This window comes from Periplaneta americana, chromosome 10 (genome assembly GCF_040183065.1).
Source record: "Periplaneta americana isolate PAMFEO1 chromosome 10, P.americana_PAMFEO1_priV1, whole genome shotgun sequence".
NCBI lineage: Eukaryota > Metazoa > Arthropoda > Insecta > Blattodea > Blattidae > Periplaneta > Periplaneta americana.
In genome coordinates this window covers 58,506,889-58,516,060 of record NC_091126.1, presented here as the reverse complement: position 1 = coordinate 58,516,060, position 9,172 = coordinate 58,506,889, and the positions used below count along the sequence as shown (strand labels likewise).

Sequence of the window (9,172 nt, the reverse complement as noted above, 5' to 3'; positions counted from 1 at the left end):
GCAACCCCTTTTCGCTGTTTCCGTCTGCGTCGAAAATACTAGCGTGTGGATTAGACCTAAGTATTATTATGACTTCTTGTTCAAATGCCATCGATGTTACGTATGGTTCTAAGACCCAATTTAATTGAAACCAGCTATTGTTGGTTTCATAAATTTGGTTAGAACTCTGTAAGGGAATGTCAAAACTATGTACAGTTGTACAAATTGTAGCTCAGGAACGAATAGATGGAGGAATGAATGCGAAAACAAGAGTACATCAATAGATAAAATCACCTATAGATAAATGAATATAAGAAATAAGCTATGAGTGAAAGGATGAATGAATGAATCAATCAATAAATAAATAAATAAATAAATAAATCAATCAATCAATCAATCAATCAATCAATCAATCAATCAATCAATCAAATAATAAGTAGACAGTGGATGCGGGATGACTTATCGTTGAATGTAGGTGCACATTTACTATATGTTACAATTTTTTCATTCAGACCATTGGCTGAACAGGTTTTAACGTAAACAGACGACGTCAACACGCTACTGTATCTCCGTACAGTTAGAATGAAAAGAAAAATGACGTACTGTAGCACGTACCTCGTCATCATTGATGGAATTACTAGCGTTGCAGTAAACGACGATATAACTTAGTCTCGGAAGTTGTCGAATCTGAATCGTCTTCGTCTATCCTGCAGGATAACACAACTGCACACATTGCGTTGCAATGTTACTATGAACGGACCGGGATTCCTTCGTTCTGTATGCTGTTGTACTCGCCAGGTACACAAAAGACGGACGACACGGCACGTGCCATATACTCTGATACGAAACGACTTCACTTTTCCTTAAGTCATCCCGCATACACTGTCTAATAATAAGTATAGAATTGGATTAATGAATACATGAAACATGTTCTGAGTGAATAAATGATTGAATGTAAGTAATAAAAATTGCTATATGAAGTAATTAAAGCGGTAGCCGAAAAATGGGCCCTAGGCCTATAGGCCCTTTTTGGGGAGAATGTTTAATTCGATTCTACGTTTTAAAGTCTACTTCCCCACGTAGTTTCGTTTCAATACATTGTAAACAGAGGGCACGGTAGCTAATTGAATGAACCCATGCATCCTTGCGTAGTTGTGGAATTCAGCAAACATCAGCGAAGACAATCCTCAAAGTGAGTGTGAGTCCATCCAGGACGTGCAGTGCAAACTGTACTATGAAATATTTTGAAGTGAGTGTGAATCCATTCTAGATTAATACTAAATAACCTGTAATCTGTATTCTGTAACCAACAGATATTCTTGATTTTTACGTATTCGATACAATTTATTACGTAACTATGAGATATATGTAAGAAATATAATTTTACTAAAATGATTATAAACTTATAAACGTCTGTAATGTGCGATGTTCAATGCTGATGTTTAATTTCTGCTAAAATATAATCACACTTAAAAGTATTTTGATAAAATAAAATTGTTCTCTGGAAAAAGGGCCTATAAAATGTTCCAATAAAATTATATAACACTGTTAAAGTCGGAATGCATTATTTAACAAATGCTTATAGACAAATATTATTGTAACAGTATGCATTTTGATAAAAGTGCCTTCAAATCGCAATTACATTAACAATAAATCTTTCAATCATTGCTTTCTGGAATCATGACTTTTGCTTATGCTTTTGCTTTTTCCAGCTGCCACCTCAATTGCAACTGAATGATTAGTCCTGACTCAAATACGCTCAAAGGGGAAGGTGCTTTTAGTATTAAATTGTCTTACAGATACTGAAAGAATCCCGACAAATTTACTGTACTGAGTATTGTAGATTTCGGCACTACACCACACAACAAGCCGTTTTATCATTTTCGCTCCCAAGTAGGACTAACATGCGTGTCTCAGAAGCATTACGTGTATTTTTTTAACGCTTTGCTTCTTTTTTTTTGCACAATTTTTTAAAAAGTCACTCAACATATTTATCTGCTAACTATGACACGAAGTTCAACCGAATCATATTCAATTCAACACTTCTTTTCAAACAATTCAGCTATCAAATTAAATACAACAGAAATGTCACAAATACCTTTACTGCCTCTTCTTCAGGAATGACAGATATTGACTGAATTCTCCATTGGGGATCCTCTACCATGTGAAATGGTTCGCAGAGTAATGTGGAACCTATAAAGCAATAATAGTAATAATAATAATAATAATAATAATAATAATAATAATAATAATAATAATACAATTTTATGTAGCACGATCCCCTTAACAATAGTACACAAAAATATACATGTTAAAATGAAATTATCCAATACCTAGTAAATTACATTGATTTCGCAACATATTCATTCTTAATTCAGACAGCCTTACTTACTTACAAATGGCTTTTAAGGAACCCCCAGGTTCATTGCCGCCCTCACTTAAGCCCGCCATCGGTACCTATCCTGTGCAAGATTAATCCAGTCTCTATCGTTATATCCCACCTGCCTCAAATCCATTTTAATATTATACTCCCACCTACGTCTCGGCCTCCCCAAAGGTCTTTTTCCCTCCGGCCTCCCAACTAACAATCTACATGCATTTCTGGATTCGCCCATACGTGCTACATACCCCGCCCATCTCAAACGTCTGGATTTAATGTTCCTAATTATGTCAGGCGAAGAATACAATGCGTTCAGTTCTGCGTTGTGTAACTTAATCCATTCTCCTGTAACGTCATCTCTTTTAGCCCCAAATATTTTTCTAAGAAACTTATTCTCAAACACCCTTAATCCATATTCCTCAAAGTGAGAGTCCAATGTCACAACCATACAGAAAACCGGTAATAGGCCTATAACTGTTTTATAAATTGTAATTTTCAGATGTTTATTAATTCAGACAGCCATTTAATACACATTATCAATTGTATGAAGAAACTTGACAAAGTTAAGAGAGATATCCTCTACAGCGTCTTACAAAAATTTACAAACTGGATTATTACAAAATATGTAGGAAATCTAAAAAACAAAAAAGTAATCAGATGGAAGATAAATGAATAGAAATCATCTACAGAATAGAATTAAACTTTTTTTTCCAGATAATCAAGTCTCAATCTCCAATACAGAGTAGGCTACAATGTTCTCATTAAAAGTGTGGCAATATATTTTGCTTTGGACATATTACTGGAATGATATTTTATTAAAAGGGCTACTTACGAAAGAGAATAACACTACACAAAATACATATGTTTCGAAAAATGACATATTTTTATTACCGGTACCTACATTGTGTCCCGCGCAGTAGGGCCTTCGTCTAAGACATTATGTCAAGTACCAGCATTCCGAAATGCATTCGGGTCTTCACGAGGGAAAAAATTTACTTATGAAATTTCGGCCAGGGTATGATACCTGTGCCTACTCAGAATTGTGATGCATTTAGAGATCTACGTATGATAGGCAGCGAAGTCCGTTTTCGAAAACTAGCTAAAATATCTAGGGGATTATCACGCTGACCACACGATACCTCCGTTCTTTTTTATCATTCACCTCTGTTGAGGCATTTGGACGTGAGTCTACAGCCGGCTGGTCGGCCTTTGCACTTCATAGACTGTTGCGCCACGGATTGTTATTATAGTCCGCGTCACCATTTTTGGCGTGTGAAATAAGTAAGGAGAATAATTGCTAGTGCCTTACCTTTAACGTAGTCAGTCTGACAACAGTGTTTGACAAATGGCTGATGTGACGTGTATAGGAAGTGATACCATTCTCAGCTGCACTAGCAATATGCTCACAAACTGGGCATTATACTCTAGGACACACGCCAAAAACGCTGGCGCCAGCTGTACTACCCGTCCCTTGTAAATTTACCAGTGTTGAATCCACGAACTAGGAGAGTACGTCACACTCCTCCACGAATGCTTTGATCCCCTCAACGCCCCGCGCACCGTAATCGCCTACGATGTCTTGAAATCAACAACAGTGGCGACATCAGCGCTCAGCAGTCATGTAACATGGGGCGAGTAGTAACTAGTTTTTCTTTAATTGGTTATTTAACGACGCTGTATCAACTACTAGGTTAGAGTGAATGGGATTGGTGATAGATTGCATTTGTCGAGATGACACCGAGGATTCGCCATAGATTACCTGTCATTTGATTTACGGTTGGAGAAAACCTCGGAAAACTCCCAACTAAGTAATCAGCCCAAGCAGGAATCGAACCCACGCACGAGCGCAACTCTGCATCGGCAGGCAAGCCCCTCAGCCAACTGAGCTACGACGGTGGCCCAACTAGGTTGTTACAATACAACACATGAAAATGGTAAATATTTACAGTGGTGTATATATTCATTCATTCACAGTGTTCTGACCAAGGGATACAAACCCAGCATTCTCTAGTCTTTCCTATTTTCTGCCTTCCTCTTTGTCTTCTCACATGATCCACATATCTTAATGCCGTCTATCATCTGATATCTTCTTCTGCCCCGAACTTTCTTCCGTTCACCATTCCTTCCAATGCACTCTTCAGAAGACAATTTCTTCTCAACCAGTGACCCAGCCAATTCCTTTTCCTCTTTCTGGTCAGTTTCAGCATCATCATTTTTTCATTCACTCTTTCCAACACAGCTACGTTTCTTATTCTGTCTGTCCACTTCACACGCTCCATAGAATATCCTTCTTGTCTTCACCCAAGCATTTCACTAATTCAATGGGAATTCAATCAACTCCTGTTGCTTTCCCAGTCTTCATTTCCCTGAACGCTAGTTCAACTTCCCTTAAAATAGAAAATCCTTTTTTGTCTTCTGATACTGCTGCTTCGTCCTCTATAGCCAAGTTACATGAACGATTCCCTGTCTCATGTAACTCTTGTACATATTTCGTACATCTGTTCAGTATTCCTTGTTTGTCTGTTATTTAACTTCCGAGTTCGTCCTCTATGAACCACATGGATTTGCTTATGTACATATAATTGGGATAAATTTAGTCTTCCAGCGATGATGAATGTCTTGAAGTGTTGCACAGTTTCAACTTCAAAATTAAAGGTCGACACCAATACGAATTCTTGAAAGCAACGTAACTCTAGATCCCTCGCCAGTATTAGGAACAATTCTGATACCGAGCGTTGGTAGAGCGCTGGTACGTTCAACCAGAGCTCCCGGGATCGATACCCGGCCCCGGAACAATTTTTACCTTGAAATTATTCAAATCTGCTTTACAGGGAGCTTTACCTGAAAGACTAGATTTGCATAATGTATACGTCACTGTGTACGTTAACAGAAAACCACAATTCCAAGTCACACAGAGATTGTGTGCACTCGATGTGGGTCTCTGGCGTTCGTCAGCCCACGCGAGTTGTGTGGATATAAAGGGAAAAGTTGAGACGGTGTCGGGTGGAGTTCCCGGGTAGCTCAGTTGGTAGAGCGCTGGTCCGTTCAACCAGAGGTCCCGGGATCGATACCCGGCCCGGGAACAATTTTTCCCTTGAAATTATTCAAATCTGCTTTACAGGGAGCTTTACCTGAAAGACTAGATTTGCACAATTCTGATACCATTCAGCACGAACCAGGGGATCAACCGTGAACATTTCACATGAAGAAGTACTGTACAGGCGTCATCGAAACTCGTATATCTTGCCTCCAAACTACATTTTTGTATGTAATTAAGGAAATAGTTTGTTGTCATGGAGTATGTTAAAGGAATGTCGGTGTAAAACCGCGAGAAAATTCCGGAAATCCATCCTGTGCACTAGAGTTGAGCTAACGGAAGACGTCAGTATTGGTATTAGTACACTAAAAATGGTGATTGCAGTGGTGGAAGTTGTAGGCCAATGTGTAGTAATGTTAATGGAGGTAGTAGCAGATGTTAAAAATGAAATTAAATCCATAGCGCAACAGTCCATGAAAGGACAAGGTTTACCAGTCGGCTGCTGGCGCGGAGGTGAACGATCATCCAACACGAGCTGATGTATGGTTTAGTTAGCACGATGTCGTTATACCTGGTTTCGCAACCGGATCTGGTTGCCTTTCTTAGCTCCCCAAATTCATCACAATGCTGAGGAGGCACCGATCCCATACACTGACCGAAATTTCTTGACAAAAATTCCTTCCCCATGATGAATAGAACCTGCGCGAATTCCGTAACAAGAGTTCCAGGCATAATGTTACAGCGTGGGACAGTATTAGTTGTAGTAATAAATAAAACACATACATATGGACATCTGTTCTGGCACCGAGTGTGTTTTGAGTGACGTAAATAATTTAGAATCATCTCGAAACTGCTTGAATCGTTCAGGAACGCCCTAAACAAATGGAAATAATTAAGATTATTTATTTGAGTGAGTTTCTGGACATACTTGTGTTACAGATAACGAAGAGTTTGATATTTTCCTCTGAATAACGAACTTGGATCACCCAAAAGAAGACAATAAGAGCTAGAGAACGTCTTGGGAGTGAAGCATTAGCTATGAAACAGGCGAGAGCCAACCGTCCGAATGCAATAGGTCGATCTATTACTACGTAAAAGAGCATGGATTTGGTGACAGGAATACTGACTTGTCACTGTTACTTGAAAAATATCTTCAAGTCATGGTTACCACCGATGACCCCGCGTGTAGGCGATGTGATGTGGGAAGAAAGAAGACACTGTTTTACATATGTTGCACCGATATTCTAATTGGATGGAGTCTAGTATAAATGCCTCGGAAACTCCTCTTGGGTTCTGGGGGATTTAAAGGAGATTAAATCAGTCAATCATGCCTCTACATTGCCTCTCTAATCCCTGCAGGTGGGTACACAATGGACCGAATTAATAGGCCTAAGTGCTGGAAGATCATTTTACTTTGCTTTAAAAATAGTGGTGGTAGTATGAAGAGAGTAGTAGTAATAGGTATACCAATGTTAGTAAGAACAACAGATACTGTACATCGTTAGTATTATCTAGCGGCAGAAAGAATATGATGCATTTTGGCACGAAGAAGAATACTCCACGCCACAACATTCGCTACAATTTCGCAGGACGTTATTAAACGCAAAATTCACGAATTTTACAACACTGGAATGTACCCGACGAGGGAATAATAACTGTGACTACTGACACAATTATTTGCAGATGACACAAGTACAGTAATTAAAGCCAGTAACTCCAACACATTCCAAACTTCAGCAGAGGAAATTATTTTCAGATTTTTTGACTGGTTCTCAGCCATTAAATTATTAAATTGTAACAAAACTAATATAATCCAATTTAAATCCTACCCAAATTCAACCTCGCAAATTTCTAGAGCAATAATTAACAACATATCCCTAATATAAAAAACAATAACAACCAAATTTCTTGCTTACAAATCGATAATGTGTTAAATTGGAAAAATCATATTAAAGAAATATTACTCCCAAATTAATTCAGCATGTTTTGCTATTAAATCTATGCAAGAGATAGTAAATGAATCGGTCCATACAGAAAGGGCTTCAGTCACAAATTTCAAAAAACGAGATATAGATGGAAATCATATCTTTATGGGTGGCTCCATCGGCCTGTGCAGAAAGGTATTCAGTCCAATGTTTGGAAAGATAGAAACTGAAGCGTCAGGCTCAGAGTTCTATGCAGAAAGGAATAGAGTTGGCATTTACACAATGTTTTCTTTAGTGTTCTCAAAACTAGGTCTAATGGACTAAAGCCCTTTCTGTATGGAGCGATTCATTAATAAAAATACCTTAAAACATTATACTTTGCATACTTTCACTCGGTAATGAGTTTTGGAATAATATTGTGGGGAAATTCTACAAATAGTAACAGTATATTCCTACTACAAAAAGAGTAATTAGAATAATAGTAGGTGCGAAATCTAGGGGACTATTTAAAAAACTACAAATAATGCCCATGGCTTCTCAGTATATTTTTTCATTAATAAACTTCCTCCTATGCAATCGCGAAAAATTTTGTAAATAATTCAACAGTTCACAGCATAAATACTGTACAAAAAATGACTTTCATACTGTATCGGCAAGTCTAATGTGCTATAAAAAAGAAGTGCGTTATATGGGAGCAAACATTTTTAATAGCCTCCCTATGGATATAAAAAAATCAAACTCAAAACATAAGAATATTTAGAGCCAAATCAAAGAAGTACCTAATTTCTCACGCCTTCTATTCTGTAGGTGAATTTATGACTTTCAACAACTTTGCATGAATATTTCTGTTTTGTATTAGGTATTGATGCCAAACCTTTGTATTGTACTAGTGGGTAGACTATATTGTAAAACACTTCTGAATATATTTCAAATAGACTGTGACTATAACTAAGATTTTATAGTACCATTAAGATTATTTTTGACATGTTCCATATTCTAGCTATGAAGCGATGTACAAATACCATGGAATGTAAATAAATATCATACAATACAACACAATAGTAATGGAAGAAATTACTTTCTAGATTTTTAAAAGTTCAATGGGGAAACTTCTGACCAGCCTTGGATATTAATACAAGAGGAGCGATGACTGTAGACATTTTTATCGAAAGAAATGACAGTTCCTCTCCTATGGACAATGCATTCCATAAAAGAAGAATCATCTCGACGCCCTATAATTAATTTATATTGATGAACAGTGGATAAACCAAACCTATGTTAGTATAAGAAGCATATGGCAAAATTCTATATAAACTGGCTGCCTCAAGGCGCCCACTGGAAAGGGAACACGTCTAATTGCCTGTCTTGCAGGCTCACGGAATTATAGATTAATTGAAGAAGCAAAAATGGTATTTGAAGTAAGCACCAATAGTGATTACCATTAACAGCTAGACTGCTATATATATAAATAATGGCTTATAGTTCTCCGAAGTTTGGGAGAAGGTTGTGTTGCCTTTATTGACAATGCTTCCCAACATTCTTGTGTGTGGGAGAATATTGACGCTACTAACACCTAGAAACAGGATACCGTGTCTTAGCTTGCAAGCAAACATTCATGACGAGCTACGAAAGTCGATCCTCTAGTTACTGCAAATAGTGAATCAGTATAAAGGATTATTCCTCCAGGTATACGAATTGGATAAGGTTGCTGCAGAAATGGGTCATGACGTCACGAGGCAGTTTGTCTGCAAACTTATCACTGCCAATATAATTCCAATGAGCTACTATAAAGTCATGTAAATGTAGAGATATCAGTTAAAAATAAAACTTTCAATATTAATTATGTTCGAC

The 9,172-nt window shown here is 37.5% G+C and overlaps 1 non-coding gene across 1 annotated transcript; it reads left to right on the top strand.

The window, feature by feature from the left end:
* The first annotated feature begins 5,369 nt into the window (after positions 1-5,369).
* Positions 5,370-5,442, top strand: TRNAN-GUU (transfer RNA asparagine (anticodon GUU)). Its single transcript has one exon. It is a non-coding gene; the product is annotated as a tRNA-Asn (tRNA).
* Positions 5,443-9,172: the final 3,730 nt, after the last annotated feature.